General features: G+C 36.1%; 1 pseudogene; it reads left to right on the top strand.

Annotated features, from left to right (window-relative positions):
• Nucleotides 1-4,697: 4,697 nt before the first annotated feature.
• On the top strand, nt 4,698-9,032 carry LOC149747050 (small ribosomal subunit protein uS10 pseudogene; annotated as a pseudogene).
• Nucleotides 9,033-9,319: the final 287 nt, after the last annotated feature.

Genomic DNA, 9,319 nt, shown 5'->3' with positions numbered 1-9,319 from the left:
CACAAACTCGACTCAGATCAGAGCTGAGTAGAGTTTAGCTGTGGAGTGTCACTGAAGGCATTAGAAAATCCAGTCAAAAGCTCAGCAGTTCATCTGTATAGAAATCTCATCCACGACATCTGGGATCCCCAGTCAGCCTCAGAATCCCCTTGGGATTGACATCAGTGCAAAGAGGTGATTCTATATTTGTGAAGTCCCTTCCTCTTGACCCATAGGCCCCCCTTCTTTGTGTCATTATAATCATAATAAATTGGCTCTACATTCTGGCGGCCTGGATGGAAATAAATTTTATGGTTCTAGTATAATGGGAAAAAAGAAGAAACATGCATAATACTCATACTTGGAATTACTAAACTTGGAGCCATTATTGTTATACCGATAGCTGAGTCTGTGGGTTTGCATTTGATATATGAATTACTAAGTGCTACTTCTGAAAGTTATGTGCAGGAGGTGTTGTTACTGAATTATGAGTCTTCTGTACTAGAAGGCTTAATATTTTGTTCAGTGCTTTGCATTAAATTGTGCAAGTGTCACGAGTAGTATGTGGGTCTTGCCATCATTCTTCACTTGTTTGAGAAAAATAGTACCTTTTAAAGGCTTGTCATTTAAAGTTTTGTAAAAGAGTCATCCTTGTATTTCCACTGATTGTCTCTTAAGCTATTGTGTTTTTATTTCTGTAAGGCATCTCACATTGCAACATTGAGGCAATATGAAATGTGGGTTTGCAAATTCTGTCCTGAGCAGCAGGCCAGCTGGGAGCCCTGCACAGATACCATGAGCCACTGCTGTGGGAAAATAGAAACCTCTCTCACCACTAATGACCCCTATAGAGTCGATCAATTTTTTAAAAAGATGTGTATATATATATTTTTTTAATTAATTAATTTATTTATTTATTTATTTTTGGCTGCACTGGGTCTTCATTGCTGCGCATGAAGTTGAGGCGAGCGGGGTCTACTCTTCATTGCAGTGCGCGGGCTTCTCACTGCGGTGGCTTCTCTTCTTTGCAGAGCACGGACTCTAGGCGCGTGGGCTTCAGTAGTTGTGGCACGAAGGCTCAGCAGTTGTGGCTCATGGGCTTAGTTGCTCCGTGGCACGTGGGATCTTCCCGGACCAGAGCTTGAACCGTGTCCCCTGCATTGGCAGGCAGATTCTTAACCACTGCACCACCAGGGAAGTCCCTAAAAAGATACATGTTTTTAATAGCAGCTATTAAAAATCTCAACTTTTAAAATGAAGATATTTCTACTCAAACATTTAGAAGAAATGAAAGAAAGAGAAAAAGGATGATAAATTATCATAACTTTTTAAATGGATGGTAATGTCAATCAGGTCAACAATAGATTATTAACCAAGGTATTACATATCTCATCTATCCAATTTCGAATTTTGAGATCACTTTAGGCAAGGAGATAGCTTTAAGGAGTTATACTTTAGGTTGAAAATTACAGTCACTCCTTGGTAGATCAACATATTATTTTTCTGATAATTTAGGCATTAAACTAAGTCTCTAGGAGGTAAAAAATTCCAGGCTTTGCTCTACTCATTGTTCTACCTCATTAAGTGCTTCGTAGTCCCTATCAAGCTGTTTGAACTGTGTTTGCTCCAGTAAACTATGGCCACAGTAAGACCTCCTCTGTTCTATTACATGGAAACGTTCATTGGATAGTATTTGTACAGTGCTTTGAATTCCTCCAAAGTATGCACATTGTTCCCCAAATTCAGTATGTGCTAAGTCTCATAAAATGCCCCAAATAATTTTTCTTCATAATTACTTTAAAACAACACACTTTTTGAAGATATGAGTCCTATTAACTAAAATATTTACCCTCCTTCCTACTTCCTTTAACAGCAGTCCCACCACCTACCTATTTTCTCTGTTTGGTTACATTTTATCACACAGACAACATAAGTATTTCTACACTAACAGAAGAACAGTCACACAGAACCAATTAAAGCAAGCAAAGGAAGAATTAGAGAAAATCCGTGGTGTTTTATGGATGTGATTTCATGTACAGTATCATACCCCACATTATCATAACTCACAGACTTCTTACTTTCTTAATGAGTGACAGTAGCAAATCTGGGAAACATCTGCCTTGAAAAAGAACACTAACTGCTCTCTGCTTAAAAAATGTTGCTCGGCTATTACTGCATAGCAGCCATGCGCATCATATTGTGGTATGAGATGTCTCGGCTGCAAGAAATTGACATTCTCCTGTTTGATTTCAAATTGTCTAGGACAGAATCCCAGCATAAGTCAAATCATTGTAAAGCCACAGTTGCAATAAAGGACATGATTTACTATTAGCAAATCTTCAACACTGCTACTCAATTCCCAGCAATCGTTATGACTCGGGTGAAGGAAATTTAGCAAACTATTTTGTGATTTTCTGCCATCTAAAAAAGAAAACCTGCAATATAAAAAGAAAATCTAAAAATAACCTCTCATTTATATAGCTAACCATTTCAAGTGGTTAGCAAGTTTTGGCTGTACAAGTAAAGTATATTCTTTAAATCTCATTACCACCTCAAGAGCAGCTGCCATCAGAATACATCTGTCAAGGGAATTCGCTGGCGCCCAGTCGTTAGGACTCAGCACTTTTACTGCCAGGCCCACGTTTGATCCCTAGTCGGGGAACTAAGATTCCGCAAGCTGCGCGGTGCAGCCAAAAAATAAAAAATTAAATAAATAAATAAAAGAATAAGTTTATTAACATTCCCACCTGTGTTTCTATTATGGACAAGTATATTTTTCCTTTCCCATCATAACCAATGGATAGGTGTTTGGAAGATGAAAGAATGACACTTTTAGAAGGAACAAGAAACAATTCCAGTATTATTTTTGCATTGAATGTCCTAATTTTTCGAGTTGTCAAATAGGTCTGAAAATTAAAAGTAGCTGTTCATTTTTATTTCTCTTGAAGGTGGGAAGTAAGATCACAGTAAACTGCTTTCTCACTTTGAATACATGCTCTCATTGTACTAATACTGTATTATTTCTAAACCATTGCAAAAGTGTAGAGTCTGGCAAAATGCTAATTATTTTTCTTGGCTTAGAAGATAAATTTGGTCATGGAAAAGAATTCATTTCTGGATTATCTCAGATATTTGTCATCATCTTTTTTTTTTTTTTTGTCATTTCAGTTGTGAGGCCTTATTACAAAGTGAAAATTTTCATTCAAGAGTGACTTTATCCAAGACATTATCTAATGGAACAGCTGGTACCCTTGTTCAGATTGACCCTGAACCATAGAAAAGTTCACAGTTCTTGCAGGCGTTTGACTTGCCTTTGTTATAAACAGAGCAAGGTCTGAATTAATTATGTTAACTATTTAGCTCATCATCTATTGTTATGTTTGATGAAATAACTCACATGAACTGAAGATAGAATATTTCCATTTACCAACTGAGTTTTAAATTACGGTTGATTTAATTTCAAACATTTTTGAGTATCAAAAATGCTCTCAAATTGTGTCCTCAAATTCATAATTTTTATATATCCATATATGTATAGATATAGATATCTGTTTTTAGGTAATTCTACTGTTGAGCCCAAAGCATAAGCAGGTTTGAATTTTTAATGTAATTAGTTCCAGAAGACAAACCTAGCACTGTGTAAAGAGGACTGAGCCAAGTTTGATGGTGGCTTGTGAACAGACTCTGAACAGAATCATATACTGTTTACAGTTGTCTTTTACATGCAGGTGCATTGTGGGAAAGTAACCCACCTCTGAAGTCACAGGAATCCTTCACTTCAAGTCTTTTAGTCACATCGTAAGAAATTAACAATGCTGTATTTGTTTCTGTTTAATATTTCTCATATTTCTTATTCTCATTCTGTAGGAATGCATTCTAATCCAAGGACACATTCTCATACATTCATTAAATCCTTGTGCTCCAAAATGATTCACATGAAAACTCAAAATCTGATGGTTTCATGTGTTCCAACTTAGCTTTTGCTAAAACAGGGTCATCCTTGAACTTGTCATCTGCTGAGGTATTGAATTCCCTATTTCATTCAATTACATGATCTTAAGAATGTGGCCATTTGCCATTTCTGTCTCAACTTTGAACACATGTTTTTGCATCTAACTGTTCGGCTTAGGAACCCCTCAATTATAAATGACCTAATGGACAAAAAGAGTAAATCATTTAAGGAACTACCTAAGTAATACAAAAAAATGTCATTTTTGTTTAAAACTAAGTATTATTAATGTAATTTCCCTGGTGATGACAAATTTTAACTCTTTAATGCATGCTACTACAATATCTGAGATAGAAATTAATTGCTTAGAGAGTAAAATATTCCTTTCGTTTTAAGAAGAATTCTCATATTTAGTGAATTTTTAATCAGGGTAATATTTTGAGAGAAAATTAGTTGTCATTTTTTTGTAATTTAAAATAGGATCCTAATGTGGACTAATTTAATTGTAAAAAAAATTATTTTCATATGTGTATATTGTGTTACTCAGTTTTCTTCTAAAAATGAAGTGGACAGATGTTAGTTTCAGATATTTATAATTAACTGGTTGAGTCAAATTAAACATAATTTGTCTTCTCTGCTGGACTAAAAACTCTTTAAGGGCACAGACTATGTCCTTTTCATTCCCCAGATGGAGAAATGACTAGGACAGAGTTTAACATGTAGTAGGTACTCATTAAATGTTGCTGAACTGATCTGAATCTTTATGTGGCCAGACGTAAAACACCTATTTTATTTTTATCATACAGTCTTCAACTAAAGAATAAAATAGAAGTTCATACTTTGCATTCATCCCATATCCTTTTTTTAAATACTTTTTAGATCACTTTCACATAGTTACACCATTTGATCCTTTTGGAGTGATGGGTCTAATTAAGTCTTACCAGTCCATTTTTCTTGCTTGAAGTCACACTCCTGGTTAATTAATTACATGGCAGGAACCGGAGACTAGGTTTTTTTTTTCCTTTTCAAAACTTGTAGGCCCTTTACCTGTTTTATTAGCGATATGTGGGATGGGTCAAATTGCCTCTTTGTAGAATAAGACTTCTTATTTCAATTTGGAAATTAAGAGTGCTGAAAAGACTATCACTTCTACACAAACAACAAGAGAAAAAGCTGACAAGCTGGAAATTAATGACGTTTGAACCCATGAGAGAACTGAGTTTGCAAGGCAAACAACTACCCTGAAATATGGGGAGAGACAAGTACTTGCAAAGAAAGATGTCGCCAAATCCATGTAAGCCAAAGAGAAGATTCAGCTAGAAATTTTTAATGAATTTCTAAAGGTTGGGTGGGAGTGTGAAGTTCCTGGGGCTGCAGACATATGTGTGTGTAGGGGGTCACAATCTCATGAATGATTTTCCTCTAGGAACTCACAGGGCAGAGTGGGGAGAGGCTTAAGAAAACTTCCCCTGTGATACTGGCTGGAGCAGGGGAGAGAACAGAAGCCACTGCCAAAACACTGCCAGATTCATCTTCTGTATCACCTCGGAGGAACAAAAGGCTGAATATGCAGGGAAAAGGAAAGAAATGTATAGACTAAGACCTCTGGGGGATGGCTGGGACTCTATAGACCCAGTATTACCCCTGGAGAAGGAACAGGAGTACTTGAGAATGTCACAGACCCAAGACCCAGGTTCGCAATGCCTGCCTAAATCTGAGGCTTAGTAAGAACATCAGACAGTACCTCCTTTCCCCACTCCTCCACCTTCATTACCCTATCGTTGTCAAATAAAATTAAGAGTGGAATTCAGCTGGGAGAGCTGCAAGAGAGAGAATCTCTGTCTGTTGCACAAAGGAAAAAAACCTAAACCAAGTGGGAGACCCAGAGCCAAGCAGGAAGCAAGCTTCAAACCCAGCCCAACTCCTGACTTGATGGGCATGAACCCCTATATTAACAGCCCAACAGAAGGAAGGGTGTGCCCATGTCCAAGTATAACAATTATTTATCTCAGTATCTATTGTCTTGTACAGTACATCCAACTTTAAACAAAAAACTTTAGGCATACAAAGAGGGGAAAAAACACCACAGTTTAAAATGACAAAGGAGTCAGCAGAGCCAGACTCAGATATGACTTAGATGTTGGACCTATCCAATGGGAAATTTAAAGTAGTTATGGTTAATATGTTAAAGGCTCTAACGGAAAAGGTAGACAACATGCATGGTTGAGTAGATACTTTTAGCAGAGACATGGAAACTATAAAAATGAAAATCCTAGAAAAGAATAATTCAGTAACAGAGATGAAGAACGCTTTCAAATATTTTACCATTAGATTTGAGGTAGGTGAAGAGCCAGTGAGCTTGAAAATGGAGATAGATCAACAGGAACTACACAAAGTGAAACACAAAGAGAAAAAAAAAGAATGATAAAAAAGAAAGCATCCAAGGGCTAAAGGCCAATACCAAATGACCTAACATGCATAAATGGAACTCCAGGGGAACAAAAAGAGAAGAGGGCAGAAAAAAATATTTGAAGATGAGTAAGAATTTTTTAAAAACTCAGCACCTATGAACATCATATTCTAACTCCCAAAAGCCAAAGACGGAGAGAAAACCTTGAAGGCAGCCAGAGGAAAAAATAATGTTACATTAATGAACAAGGAAGAGAATTACAGCAGACTTGTCACTGGAAACCATGTAAATAAGAAGGCAATGGAATGATGTCTATAAAGTTCTGAAAAGGAAAATAACCTGACTTATATCCAGTGAAAAATATCTTTCAAAGGTGAGGCAGAAACAAAGCCTTTCCCAGACAAAGAAAACTTGAGGTAACTCGTTAGCACAGATCTACTCTGCAAGAAATGTTAAAGGAAGTTTTTCAGGTAAAAGAAATATGATACCAGATACTTGGATTTATACAAAGAATGAAGAATGAAGCTAAAATGGAATACATTTTTAAGTTTTCATTGTTGTAAAAGCTAACTATTTAAAGCAAAATTTGTAATAATGTGTTTATTCCATAAATAAAAGTGAAATGTATGACCACAGTGACACAAGGAATGGGAGGACTTGAGAATGTCCTGTTACATTGTATATGAAATGACATAATACTATTTGAAGGAAAACTCATTAACCATTAAAAAGTTAAGTGTTAAAAAATGTATCAAGCCTCCGTAAGGAAGATACTGTGGCCACTGCTCCTGACTCACCACAGTCCCTTCTTGCTGAGGAAGAAGTCAGTCACAAAGTTATGCCCCTGCCATGTGACAGCCATGGCTTTTAAAGCTACTGGAACTACACCAGTGGACCCAGAAAGGGTGGTTCACTGAGTAAGAATTACCCTAACTGTCCACCATGTAAAATCCCTGGGGAAGGTGTGTGCTGATTTGATCACAGGCTCAAAGGAAAAGGACCTTAAAGTGAAAGGACTGTTTCGGATGTCTACCAGGACTGAGAATCACTGTGAGATAAACTCTTTGTGGCGAAGGTTCTAAGACTTGGGAGCATTTCCAGGTGAGGATTCACAGTGACTCATTGACTTGGACAATCCTCCTGAGAGTGTTAAGCAGATTGCTTCTATCATTGAGCCAGGATTAGAGATTGAGGTCATCATTGTAGTTGCTTAAATCAACTATTTTAATAAATTGATTATTAATCATTTTAAAAAGAGGTATAAATAATAAGTAATTGTAGGAGATAAAATAGATCGTAAAATGCTTAGTCATTCAGAAAAGGCAGAAAGTGAACAAAAAAGCAAGAAAGGCCAAATGGAACAAATAGAAAACAGCCAGCAAGATAGTAGATTTTAAGCCAACCATAACAATAATCACTTTAAATGTCTAAATACATCAGTAAAAAGGCAGGTTGCTAGACTGAATTTAGAAAGAAGGCTCACTTATATGTTGTCCATAGGAGACTCACTTTAAATATAAAGACATAGATAGGTTAAAAGTAAAAGCATATACAGGCACCCCCCACCCCCGGCTATCCAAAAGTAGAGTGTTCCTATGAAGCCTTTCGTAAGCCAAAATGGCTTAAAGCAAAGAAGTAATTACCTTAGGACACATCTTGTTAACAGATGCAAAAAATAAATCGAGATAAAGCACAGATGGTCACACAGTTCAAAGCTATGGTGGGTTGAGGCTGAGATGCTCAGTGTAGTTCCTCGGGAAGAAGCTTAGTAGTGCCACTCTCTCTGCTGGGGGTGCACTGCCTCTATGCTGCAAAATAATGCTGAACGCTATTTATTTTTTTATTAAAGTATAGTTGGTTTGCAATGTTATATTAGTTTTGGGTGTACAACGTAGTTATTCAATATTTTTATAGACAGTACTCCATTTAAAGTTATTACAAAATAATGGCTGTATTTCCCTGTGCTCTACAATATATCCTTGTTGCTTATTTATTTTATCCATAGTAGTTTGTGTATCTTAATCCCCTACCCCTATCTTGCCCCTTATCTCTTCCCTCTCCCCTTTTGACTTTTGCCTTTTTTCAGAAGAGCAAAAGTCCTCTTCAGATTTCTTAATCAGCAAAACCAGGTACTAATATAGGGCTTTCATAAAAGGGAAGTGGTATAAACGGGAGGATACCTGTACCAGTCAAACACTGTGGCCTGTCTCCCCCCAAAAAAGCCAAAACTGGGTTTTCATTAAATTCAGTCAAAATAGACTTCAGAAAAAGAATATTATCAGAAATAAAATAGAACATTACATAATGATAAAGTGGTAAGTTCTGCAAATGGACCTAACAGTCCTAAAGGTATACACACCTAAGAGCATAGCTTCAAAATACATGAGGCAAAAACTGATGAATCTGAGAGGACAAATAGACAAATCTATAATTATCATTGGTAACTCCAACCCTCCTTTATAGTTATTGATAGAACAGTTAGGCAAAAAAAAAAAAAAAAAAATTAATAGGGATATAAATGACCTGATTTGTTCTACCAACTATGTCAACCAATTTGACATAGTTAACATTATCACTCCACCAAAGAACTTCAGAATACACATTCTTCTTAGGTGCACATGGAACATTCACTAACATGAACCATATTCTGGGTCACAAAGTGAACTTTAACAAATTTAAAAGAACAGACATGATACCAAGTATGTTCTCAGATCATTATGGAATTATATTAGAAATCAATATAAAAGATAAAAGATAGGTGGAATATTTCCAAATATTTGGAAATTAAACATTCATGGTTTCTAAATAAACCATGAATCCAAAAGGAAGTCTCAAGGGAAATTTTAAAATATTTTGAACTCTCAATAATAGGAAAATAAATAAGCCAATTAAAACAGGGCAAATGATCTTAACAGAAACCTCACCAAAGAAAATATACAGATGCAAATAAGCATATAAAAAGATGCTCAACATCATCTGTC

Source organism: Delphinapterus leucas, chromosome 17, assembly GCF_059928025.1.
Source record: "Delphinapterus leucas isolate spDelLeu-1000000601 "Yukka" chromosome 17, BTC_Dleu_Yukka2, whole genome shotgun sequence".
Classification (NCBI taxonomy): Eukaryota; Metazoa; Chordata; class Mammalia; order Artiodactyla; family Monodontidae; genus Delphinapterus; species Delphinapterus leucas.
This window is presented reverse-complemented; position numbering and strand designations above follow the sequence as displayed.